Below are 11890 nucleotides of genomic sequence, written 5' to 3'. Positions count from 1 at the left end.
TTATTATTATTTTGTATGCTTAAAGTTCACGTCTTCAAAAAGGAAAGCCAAAGAGTCTTTGGGATGTTATATTTTTTTCCCCTATATCTAGGAAGGTTGGTCATATTTCTTCAGGTGTATAAGAGCTGACATATATTTTTTTTTTTTTTTTTTTTTTTTTTTTTTTTTTTTTTTTTTTCTATAAACTAGTAGTCTTTTATTTTCAGTTTTGCATCTTTTTTCACATGCCCATTATTGCAGCCAACACCCGCCCCCCCCCCCCACCGAAAGCTAGAAGTCTGGAGAAGAGTACACTTAATGTATGTACATGATTCCTACAATCTTTATGTATGTGGTATACAATCCACAGTGCAAGTTCAGTTTTTCCTCAATAAATTGCTTTGTTGTATCCATGAAATTCTAAGTTAGAAGAAACCCATAGTATATTCCTTGGATGAGATATGTGAACCAACACCCAGGACATCAAGAAGTACCCCTTACATAAGAGAATCTAAAGTTGCATATAAAATATACTGCTACAGTACATCTCTATAAGTGTATCGTCTTTAGTCATTAACTTTTACACATCAATGAAAATTTGCAGGGAATACTTATTAAAAGAACAGATTACACTGATAACTGAACACTAAAAAAGAAGATCCAACACAAACCATCCCCAATTACACAGAATACCTGGCTGAAAAAGTTTCAGTTCTATTTAGCATATAGCTGCTTTACTAAGTTCGACCATTGGAGTGTTGATTTTTATTAAATTCCCTCAAATAAATTATGCACACAGACTGTCCTAGAGACAAAACAAAGTATGTCTGTTGCCCTTTTAAACAGCATCCTTTCAGGGTACTGTGTTAAAGACCAACAAATTATAATTTTAATACTTAAAAGTTTCAAAATGTGGCTGAGTCTATAAAAATTCATATTGGCTTGGCCATTTCATTTTATTTTTTTTTTTTTTTTTTTTTTTACATGCACAGATTTTTATTAAAAAAGTCATTCTCATTGGTTTACATATATGTATATTATACCACTGGCAGATTTACATTATTAAATAACATTCTTTATTGCTTTGTTTTTAGTAGAAAAATCACTTTTTTTTTTTTTTTTAATTTTTTTTTTTTTTATTTTTTATAAACATATATTTTTTATATACATATATTTTTATCCCCAGGTCTGTGAATCACCAGGTTTACACACTTCACAGCACTCACCAAATCACATACCCTCCCCAATGTCCATAATCCCACCCCCTTCTCCCCAACCCCCTCCCCCCGGCAACCCTCAGTTTGTTTTGTGAGATTAAGAGTCACTTATGGTTTGTCTCCCTCCCAATCCCATCTTGTTTCATTTATTCTTCTACCCACTTAAGCCTCCATGTTGCATCACCACTTCCTCATATCAGGGAGATCATATGATAGTTGTCTTTCTCTGCTTGACTTATTTCGCTAAGCATGATACGCTCTAGTTCCATCCATGTTGTTGCAAATGGCAAGATTTCATTTCTTTTGATGGCTGCATAGTATTCCATTGTGTATATATACCACATCTTCTTGATCCATTCATCTGTTGATGGACATCTAGGTTCTTTCCATAGTTTGGCTATTGTGGACATTGCTGCTATAAACATTCGGGTGCATGTGTCCCTTTGGATCACTACATTTGTATCTTTAGGGTAAATACCCAATAGTGCAATTGCTGGGTCATAGGGCAGTTCTATTTTCAACATTTTGAGGAACCTCCATGCTGTTTTCCAGAGTGGCTGCACCAGCTTGCATTCCCACCAACAGTGTAGGAGGGTTCCCCTTTCTCCGCATCCTCGCCAGCATCTGTCATTTCCTGACTTGTTGATTTTAGCCATTCTGACTGGTGTGAGGTGATATCTCATTGTGGTTTTGATTTGTATTTCCCTGATGCCAAGTGATATGGAGCACTTTTTCATGTGTCTGTTGGCCATCTGGATGTCTTCTTTGCAGAAATGTCTGTTCATGTCTTCTGCCCATTTCTTGATTGGATTATTTGTTCTTTGGGTGTTGAGTTTGCTAAGTTCTTTATAGATTCTGGACACTAGTCCTTTATCTGATATGTCGTTTGCAAATATCTTCTCCCATTCTGTCAGTTGTCTTTTGATTTTGTTAACTGTTTCCTTTGCTGTGCAAAAGCTTTTGATCTTGATGAAATCCCAGTAGTTCATTTTTTCCCTTGCTTCCCTTGCCTTTTGCGTTGTTCCTAGGAAGATGTTGCTGCGGCAGAGGTCGAAGAGGTTGCTGCCCGTGTTCTCCTCAAGGATTTTGATGGATTCCTTTCGTACATTGAGGTCCTTCATCCATTTTGAGTCTATTTTTGTGTGTGGTGTAAGGAAATGGTCCAATTTCATTTTTCTGCATGTGGCTGTCCAATTTTCCCAGCACCATTTATTGAAAAGGCTGTCTTTTTTCCATTGGACATTCTTTCCTGCTTTGTCGAAGATTAGTTGACCATAGAGTTGAGGGTCTATTTCTGGGCTCTCTATTCTGTTCCATTGATCTATGTGTCTGTTTTTGTGCCAGTACCATGCTGTCTTGATGATGACAGCTTTGTAATAGAGCTTGAAGTCCGGAATTGTGATGCCACCAACGTTGGCTTTCTTTTTCAATATCCCTTTGGCTATTCGAGGTCTTTTCTGGTTCCATATAAATTTTAGAATTATTTGTTCCATTTCTTTGAAAAAGATGGATGGTACTTTGATAGGAATTGCATTAAATGTGTAGATTGCTTTAGGTAGCATAGACATTTTCACAATATTTATTCTTCCAATCCAGGAGCATGGAACATTTTTCCATTTCTTTGTGTCTTCCTCAATTTCTTTCATGAGTACTTTATAGTTTTCTGAGTATAGATTCTGTGTCTCTTTGGTTAGGTTTATTCCTAGGTATCTTATGGTTTTGGATGCAATTGTAAATGGGATTGACTCCTTAATATCTCTTTCTTCTGTCTTGCTGTTGGTGTAGAGAAATGCAACTGATTTCTGTGCATTGATTTTATATCCTGACACTTTACTGAATTCCTGTATAAGTTCTAGCAGTTTTGGAGTGGAGTCTTTTGGGTTTTCCACATATAGTATCATATCATCTGCGAAGAGTGATAATTTGACTTCTTCTTTGCCGATTTGGATGCCTTTAATTTCCTTTTGTTGTCTGATTGCTGAGGCTAGGACCTCTAGTACGATGTTGAATAGCAGTGGTGATAATGGACATCCCTGCCGTGTTCCTGACCTTAGCGGAAAAGCTTTCAGTTTTTCTCCATTGAGAATGATATTTGCGGTGGGTTTTTCATAGATGGCTTTGATGATATTGAGGTATGTGCCCTCTATCCCTACACTTTGAAGAGTTTTGATCAGGAAGGGATGTTGTACTTTGTCAAATGCTTTTTCAGCATCTATTGAGAGTATCATATGGTTCTTGTTCTTACTTTTATTGATGTGTTGTATCACATTGACTGATTTGCGGATGTTGAACCAACCTTGCAGCCCTGGAATAAATCCCACTTGGTCGTGGTGAATAATCTTTTTAATGTACTGTTGAATCCGATTGGCTAGTATTTTGTTGAGTATTTTCGCATCTGTGTTCATCAAGGATATCGGTCTATAGCTCTCTTTTTTGGTGGGATCCTTGTCTGGTTTTGGGATCAAGGTGATGCTGGCCTCATAAAATGAGTTTGGAAGTTTTCCTTCCATTTCTATTTTTTGGAACAGTTTCAGGAGAATAGGAATTAGTTCTTCTTTAAATGTTTGGTAGAATTCCCCCGGGAAGCCGTCTGGCCCTGGGCTTTTGTTTGTTTGGAGATTTTTAATGACTGTTTCAATCTCCTTACTGGTTATGGGTCTGTTCAGGCTTTCTATTTCTTCATGGTTCAGTTGTGGTAGTTTATATGTTTCTAGGAATGCATCCATTTCTTCCAGATTGTCAAATTTATTGCCGTAGAGTTGCTCATAGTATGTTCTTATAATAGTTTGTATTTCCTTGGTGTTAGTTGTGATCTCTCCTCTTTCATTCATGATTTTATTTATTTGGGTCCTTTCTCTTTTCTTTTTGATAAGTCGGGCCAGGGGTTTATCAATTTTATTAATTCTTTCAAAGAACCAGCTCCTAGTTTCGTTGATTTGTTCTATTGTTTTTTTGGTTTCTATTTCATTGATTTCTGCTCTGATCTTTATGATTTCTCTTCTCCTGCTGGGCTTAGGGTTTCTTTCTTGTTCCTTCTCCAGCTCCTTTAGGTGTAGGGTTAGGTTGTGTACCTGAGACCTTTCTTGTTTCTTGAGAAAGGCTTGTACCGCTATATATTTTCCTCTCAGGACTGCCTTTGTTGTGTCCCACAGATTTTGAACCGTTGTATTTTCATTATCATTTGTTTCCATGATTTTTTTCAATTCTTCTTTAATTTCCCGGTTGACCCATTCATTCTTTAGAAGGATACTCTTTAGTCTCCATGTATTTGGGTTCTTTCCAAACTTCCTTTTGTGGTTGAGTTCTAGCTTTAGAGCATTGTGGTCTGAAAATATGCAGGGAATGATCCCAATCTTTTGATACCGGTTGAGTCCTGATTTAGGACCGAGGATGTGATCTATTCTGGAGAATGTACCATGTGCACTAGAGAAGAATGTGTATTCTGTTGCTTTGGGATGAAATATTCTGAATATATCTGTGATGTCCATCTGGTCCAGTGTGTCATTTAAGGCCTTTATTTCCTTGCTGATCTTTTGCTTGGATGACCTGTCCATTTCAGTGAGGGGAATATTAAAGTCCCCTACTATTATTGTATTGTTGTTTATGTGTTTCTTTGATTTTGTTATTAATTGGTTTATATAGTTGGCTGCTCCCACGTTGGGGGCATAGATATTTAAAATTGTTAAATCTTCTTGTTGGACAGACCCTTTGAGTATGATATAGTGTCCTTCCTCATCTCTTATTACAGTCTTTGGCTTAAAATCTAATTGATCTGATATAAGGATTGCCACTCCTGCTTTCTTCTGATGTCCATTAGCATGGTAAATTCTTTTCCACCCCCTCACTTTAAATCTGGAGGTGTCTTCGGGCTTAAAATGTGTTTCTTGGAGGCAACATATAGATGGGTTTTGTTTTTTTATCCATTCTGATACCCTGTGTCTTTTGACAGGGGCATTTAGCCCATTCACATTCAGGGTAACTATTGAGAGATATGAATTTAGTGCCATTGTATTGCCTGTAAGGTGACTGTTACTGTATATGGTCTCTGTTCCTTTCTGATCTACCACTTGTAGGCTCTCTCTTTGCTTAGAGGACCCCTTTCAATACTTCCTGTAGAGCTGGTTTGGTATTTGCAAATTCTTTCAGTTGTTGTTTGTCCTGGAAGCTTTTAATCTCTCCTTCTATTTTCAATGATAGCCTAGCTGGATATAGTATTCTTGGCTGCATGTTTTTCTCGTTTAGTGCTCTGAAAATATCATGCCAGCTCTTTCTGGCCTGCCAGGTCTCTGTGGATAAGTCAGCTGCCAATCTAATATTTTTACCATTGTATGTTACAGACTTCTTTTCCCGGGCTGCTTTCAGGATTTTCTCTTTGTCATTGAGACTTGTAAATTTTACTATTATGTGACGGGGTGTGGGCCTATTCTTATTTATTTTGAGGGGCATTCTCTGAACCTCCTGAATTTTGATGCTTGTTCCCTTTGCCATATTGGGGAAATTCTCCCCAATAATTCTCTCCAGTATACCTTCTGCTCCCCTCTCACTTTCTTCTTCTTCTGGAATCCCAATTATTCTAATGTTGTTTCGTCTTATGGTGTCACTTATTTCTCGAATTCTCCCCTCGTGGTCCAGTAGCTGTTTGTCCCTCTTTTGATCAGCTTCTTTATTCTCTGTCATTTGGTCTTCTATATCACTAATTCTTTCTTCTGCCTCATTTATCCTAGCAGTGAGAGCCTCCATTTTTGATTGCACCTCATTAATAGCTTTTTTGATTTCAACTTGGTTAGATTTTAGTTCTTTTATTTCTCCAGAAAGGGCTTTTATATCTCTCGAGAGGGTTTCTCTAATATCTTCCATGCCTTTTTCGAGCCCGGCTAGAACCTTGAGAATTGTCATTCTGAACTCTAGATCTGACATATTACCGATGTCTGTATTGATTAGGTCCCTAGCCTTCGGTACTGCCTCTTGTTCTTTTTTTTGTGGTGAATTTTTACGTCTTGTCATTTTGTCCAGATAAGAGTAAATGAAGGGGCAAGTAAAATACTAAAAGGGTGGCAACAACCCCAGGAAAATATGCTTTAGCCAAATTAGAAGAGATCCAAAATCGTGAGTGGGGAGAAAGGGGATAAAAAGAGGTTCAAAAAGGAAGAAAGAAAAAAGAAAAAAAAAAAAAAAAAGAAAAGAATTTTTTTTAAAAAAAGAAAACACCTAAGAAAAATGTAAAAAAATATATATATATATTAGATAAACTAGTAAAAAATCGTTAAAAAAGAAAAAGGTAACAGTTAAAAAAAAAAAAAAATTTTACCCGAAGGCGAGAAAAAAAAAAAAAAATGAAAAAGAAAAAATTAAATTAACTGCAAGACTAAAGAAAATCACAGGAAAAAAGCCATGAGTTCCGTGCTTGGCTTTCTCCTCCTCTGGAATTCTGCTGCTCTCCTTGGTATTGAAACCGCACTCCTTGGTATGTGAGCTTGGTCTCGGCTGGATTTCTTGTTGATCTTCTGGGGGAGGGGCCTGTTGTAGTGATTTTCAAGTGTCTTTGCCCCAGGCGGAATTACACCGCCCTTACCCGGGGCCGGGGTGAGTAATCCGCTCGGGTTTGCTTTCAGGAGCTTTTGTTCCCTGAGCGCTTTCCGTAGAGTTCCAGAGGACGGGAATACAAATGGCGGCCTCCTGGTCTCCGGCCCGGAGGAGCCGAGAGCCCAGGGCCCCACTCCTCAGTGCGCCCTCAGAGAACAGCGCCCAGTTACTCCCGTCTGCCTGACCTCCGGCCGCGCTCCGAGCTCACCGAGCCTGCGACCGGTTCAAGGTAACACGGAGCTGCGAGCTTACTGTCGGCTCTGTCTCTGTAGCCGGCTTTCCCGTTCCAATACCCGCAAGCTCTGCGACACTCAGACACCCCCGATCCTTCTGTGACCCTGCGGGACCTGAGGCCACGCTGACCCCGCGTGGGCTTCGCTCCGGTTTAGCCTCTGGAGCGATGTCCCTCCGCGGAACAGACTTTTAAAAGTCCTGATTTTGTGCGCGGTTGCTCCGCCGCTTGCCGGGAGCCGGCCCCTCCCCCCGGGGTCTATCTTCCCGTCGCTTTGGATTCACTTCTCCGCCGGTCCTACCTTTCAGAAAGTGGTTGTTTTTCTGTTTCCAGAATTGCTGTTCTTCTTCTCTTCGATCTGCCGATGGATTTTCAGGTGTTTGCAATCTTTAGATAAGCTATCTAGCTGATCTCCGGCTAGCTGAAGCAGTCTCAGCTTGCTACTTCTCCGCCATCTTGACTCCTCCCCCTAGAGAGCTGACATATATTTTAATGATTTTGTTCAACATGAAATAACAAGGAACTAAGGGGTGAATCCTAAAGAAGGGCAATTTATAATACACAGACATAAAAAATATGATTTAAAGGCATCTTTTATAGTGTTGTTTGATTTTTTGTATTGTGGATGTTGTTATTTAATTAGCATTTTTTTAAAAGATTTTATTTATTTATTTGACAGAGAGAGATCACAAGTAGGCAGAGAGGCAGGTAGAGAGTGAGAGAGGGAAGCAGGCTCCCCGCTGAGCAGAGAGCCCGTTGCGGGACTCGATCCCAGGACCCTGAGATCATGACCTGAGCTGAAGGCAGCGGCTTAACCCACTGAGCCACCCAGGTGCCCCTAGCATTTTGTTTTTAAGCTTGTAAATTTAGTATAGCATTTAAAATCATTTTTTATCTTTATGTGATTATCTGTGCATAGATATGTTTTTTATATAGAACCTAACTGTGGTAAACAAAATAACATATAGTCAAAGTAGCCTAAATATTTTTTAAAGTGCAAATGGATTTTCACAAAGTGAATACACCGATTTCATCAACACCCAGATAAGAATAAAACATCATCATTCTTGAAAACCTCCTCATGCACCCTCCCATGCCCAGAATCAGCAATTATCCTGACTACTATCATCATTAATTAGTTCTGCCTGTTTTTGACCATTATATAAATGGAGTCTTACCATATATACTATTTCCTGAATACTATAGTTTATATTACATGTATGAAATTCATTCATATTGTCACATGTGGTTGTAACTTGTTTATTTTCATTGTTCTATAGTATTCCATCACATGAATACACCACAATTTATCTTTTCTATTGCTGATGGACATTTAGGTTGTTTGGCTGTGTAAACAGTGCTGCTCTGACCATCATCCACAGGTCTTTTTGTGCACAAAAATGTACACATGTTTATTGAGTAAATACAAAGAAGTGAAATTATTGGGTCATAAGGTAGATGTATGTTCAGTTTTCGTAAATACTGCTGAATGGTTTTCTAAAGTATAATTCTTAACAGCAATAGGAAAATTGTAGCTGTTTTCAAATTCATCAATCCTTGGCATTTTCAGTCTTTTAAATATTGCCATTCTTGCAGTTATGTAGTAGTATTTCATTGTTGTTTAAATTTGTAGTTAATTTCATTTTGGTTAAATTTGATAACTAAAAATACCCCTTTCAAACATTTACTAGCCATTCATATATACTCCTTGGGAAAGTGCCAGTTCATGTTTTGTGCCCATTTTTTTCTATTATCTTATTGTTCTTTGTAGATTTTGTCTTATATAAGTTGTTAACAAATCATATATATATATATATATATGAAATTTTTTTAAAATTTATATATATATAAATATATATATATATATATATATGAAAAACTTTTTCTGCTGTGTGGTTTACTTTTTAAATATCTCTTTGGATGAACAAAGGTGTTTAATTTTAATGTAGTCCAATTCATCTATTTTCTCTTCATGATTACTACTTCCTTTGTATTGTTTTCAAATCTTTGCCTACTCCAAGATCAAGGAAGTATTTTTCTGTGATATATCCTATTTGTTGTATTGCTTTTATAATTAGATCTACAGTTAAATCAAGTGATCACATAAATGTGAGCCTATTTCTATTCTCTTCCATTGGTGTATTTGTTTATCCTTAGGTGAAAACACACTTTCTTAATTATCATAGTTTTTTATAGGGCTTTATATCTGGTACTATAGGTCCTCTAGCCTTATTCTTCTTCAAGATATTCCTGAAGGGAGGATTCTGGATGATTGAAAAGTAGCTAAATGTCAGGAATCTGTGTTCTTGTCTAGACAACAGTTGTACTGGTGGAATCTGTCTGGTGTAACTACAGACATATTTCACTTTATTGTTTCACTTTGTTGTGTTTTATGGGTACTATGTTTTTACAAATTGAAGGTGTGTGACAACCCTGAATCAAGCATGGCTATTGGCATATTTTCCCAGTAACATGCTCTCACGTTGTATCTCTATGTCACATTTTAGTGGGTCTTACAATATTTCAAACTTTTTCATTATTATTATATTTATTATGGGCATCTCTCTTCTGAAATTACAACTCACTGAAAGCTCAGATGTTGGCATTTTTTAGGAATAAAGTATGTTTAAATTAGGGTGTGTACTTTTTTAAAGTCATAATACTATTGCACACCTAAGAGATTACAGTATAGTGTAAACATATTTTTTATGCATTGGGAAGCCAAAAACTTGATTTAATTTATTTCTTTGTACTATTTGCCTTATTGCAATGATCTGGAAATGAACCTACAATATCTCTGAGCTGTGCCTGTGTTTTGGAACTCTAGAGTGTGTTGAAGGCTTGTTACCTCCCAGGGTAATTCTTGGATGGTAAATCATGGTTAGTTTGGTTCATTTTAGCTCTCAGCACAGTACCATCCACCCATCATCCATTCCTAACCATTCTTGAAGCAACCTGCAGTTAGCCTGCAGGAGCCAGGGTTGGCAAAAAGGACACTGTCCTCCAAATATTTGGGATTTGTACCCTAAACACTGATTGCTGTTTCTAATTGCAGAGGTACAAAGAATCAGGTGGCCACTGCTGTTGCACCTCTCCTTATTGTTGTAAACCCCTCCTCCTCTGGATATAGTGACTTCTAGGGAACTTCATTTTTCTCTTTTCCCCTTTTATTGGAGCGAGGCACTAAACATTATAACATTCGAGAGCAACTGCACATACGAGGAAAATTAGGAAGTGATGCCTCAGGTAAAGGGAAAGATGCATGTTCATTGAAGATCTGAGAAGACTTAAAGTTTACAGTTCAGGCTGGTCCTCAGCATAGAAGCAGCCTACAGGGCACTTTCGTGGCTCAGTCATTAAGCATCTGCCTTTGGCTCAGGTCATGATCCCAGGATCCTGGGATCGAGCCCCACATGGGGCTCCCTGATTTGGTGGGAAGCCTGCTTCTCCCTCTCCCACTAACACTGCTTATGTTCCTGCTCTCACTGTCATTCTCTCTATCAAATAAATAAATAAAATCTTTTTTTTTTTTAAAGCAGCAGCCTACGATAATAAAAACATAAACAGAAAAAAGCAAAAATTTTTTAAAAACCCAGCAAAACATGAAAGGGGGAGAATCTCATTTCTAGAGCTACCACATTATTAGACTCAAATGTCAGTTTTCAACAGAAATATCACAACACATACAAAAAAATAGGAAAGTACAGCCTATCCAAAGGAAAACAACATATCAATAGAAACTGTCCCTAAAATGGTAGACTTGGATATTCTTGGCTTTTTGAATTTCTGTATAAAATTTATAAGCGGCTAATTTGTGTTATCCATTTATGTTTTAAATACACTTGATAAGATTTTGATTTGGGTTACATTGAATCTATAGTCTAAGATGATTAATATATTACTATAGTAGGTCTTCCAGTCCATGAGCATTTTATAGTTTTTCATTTCATAAGATTTTCTTTTTTCTTTTCTTCTTCTTTTTTTTTAGTTTAAATAAAAAAGGGAATTTATTACATGAATACAAAGGTTCTTGCAGGGATTCCAACAGCCATAATGGGTCATACCTAGAAGCACACCTTTCTGAAGGACAGATCATGTTATAATCACAGATTTCTACTTCTGGGTTTTGCAAGATCATGAAGAGAATATCCTAGAGGACAGTCCTCCCTGTTTAGTGTGTAAGGGACTAGAATGTAGATTCATTTCTGCTTGCTTTTTGATCCCTTTATTCATTTATTCTGGCCTTAAACTTGCCAAGCCCATGTTGGCAGATATTTATGAGCTCATTTAAACCTCTCCAAAATGGTTCAACAGCTGGAAGAGCACCTCAAGTCTGAATGTGTAAATTAACTTTGCTCTCTGAAGAATGGGTTGTAGTATAACTGCAAAATTCCACTTCCTGATTCTTCATGATCATGTAACAAAGAGAATTTCCTAGGGTATGGCCTCCTTGTACAATACAAATGTCATACATTGTCTATCTGTTCCAGCTGCCTGGACTGTTTCCAGGGCTGTCTTCCTCTAGCCTTCAGCCACTGAGGTCTTCAATCCAGTTATTTTTCTCTCCAGCTCTTGGTTGTCTTTCACTGCATAGTGAGGGGTGGAGTGGTGGTGGTACATCTCCTGGAATGCTCTGGTAGTGCTGGCTGATTGGAGGCTCTAACCTATATTGTGAAACATGTGGGAGAAGCAGCTAGTAAGGCCTTCTTCTTTTTTTTCCTTAAAGATTTTATTTATTTATTTGACAGAGAGAGATCACAAGTAGGCAGAGAGGCAGGCAGAGAGAGAGGAGGAAGCAGGCTCCCTGCTGAGCAGAGAGCCGGATGTGGGGCTCAATCCCAGGACCCTGAGATCATGACCTGAGCCAAAGGCAGAGGCT

General features: G+C 37.8%; 1 pseudogene; it reads right to left on the bottom strand.

Annotated features, from left to right (window-relative positions):
* Nucleotides 1-11197: 11197 nt before the first annotated feature.
* LOC131825520 (DNA-directed RNA polymerases I and III subunit RPAC2-like) lies at nt 11198-11631 on the bottom strand (annotated as a pseudogene).
* Nucleotides 11632-11890: the final 259 nt, after the last annotated feature.

Source organism: Mustela lutreola, chromosome 2 (genome assembly GCF_030435805.1).
Source record: "Mustela lutreola isolate mMusLut2 chromosome 2, mMusLut2.pri, whole genome shotgun sequence".
Lineage (NCBI taxonomy): Eukaryota > Metazoa > Chordata > Mammalia > Carnivora > Mustelidae > Mustela > Mustela lutreola.
This window is presented reverse-complemented; position numbering and strand designations above follow the sequence as displayed.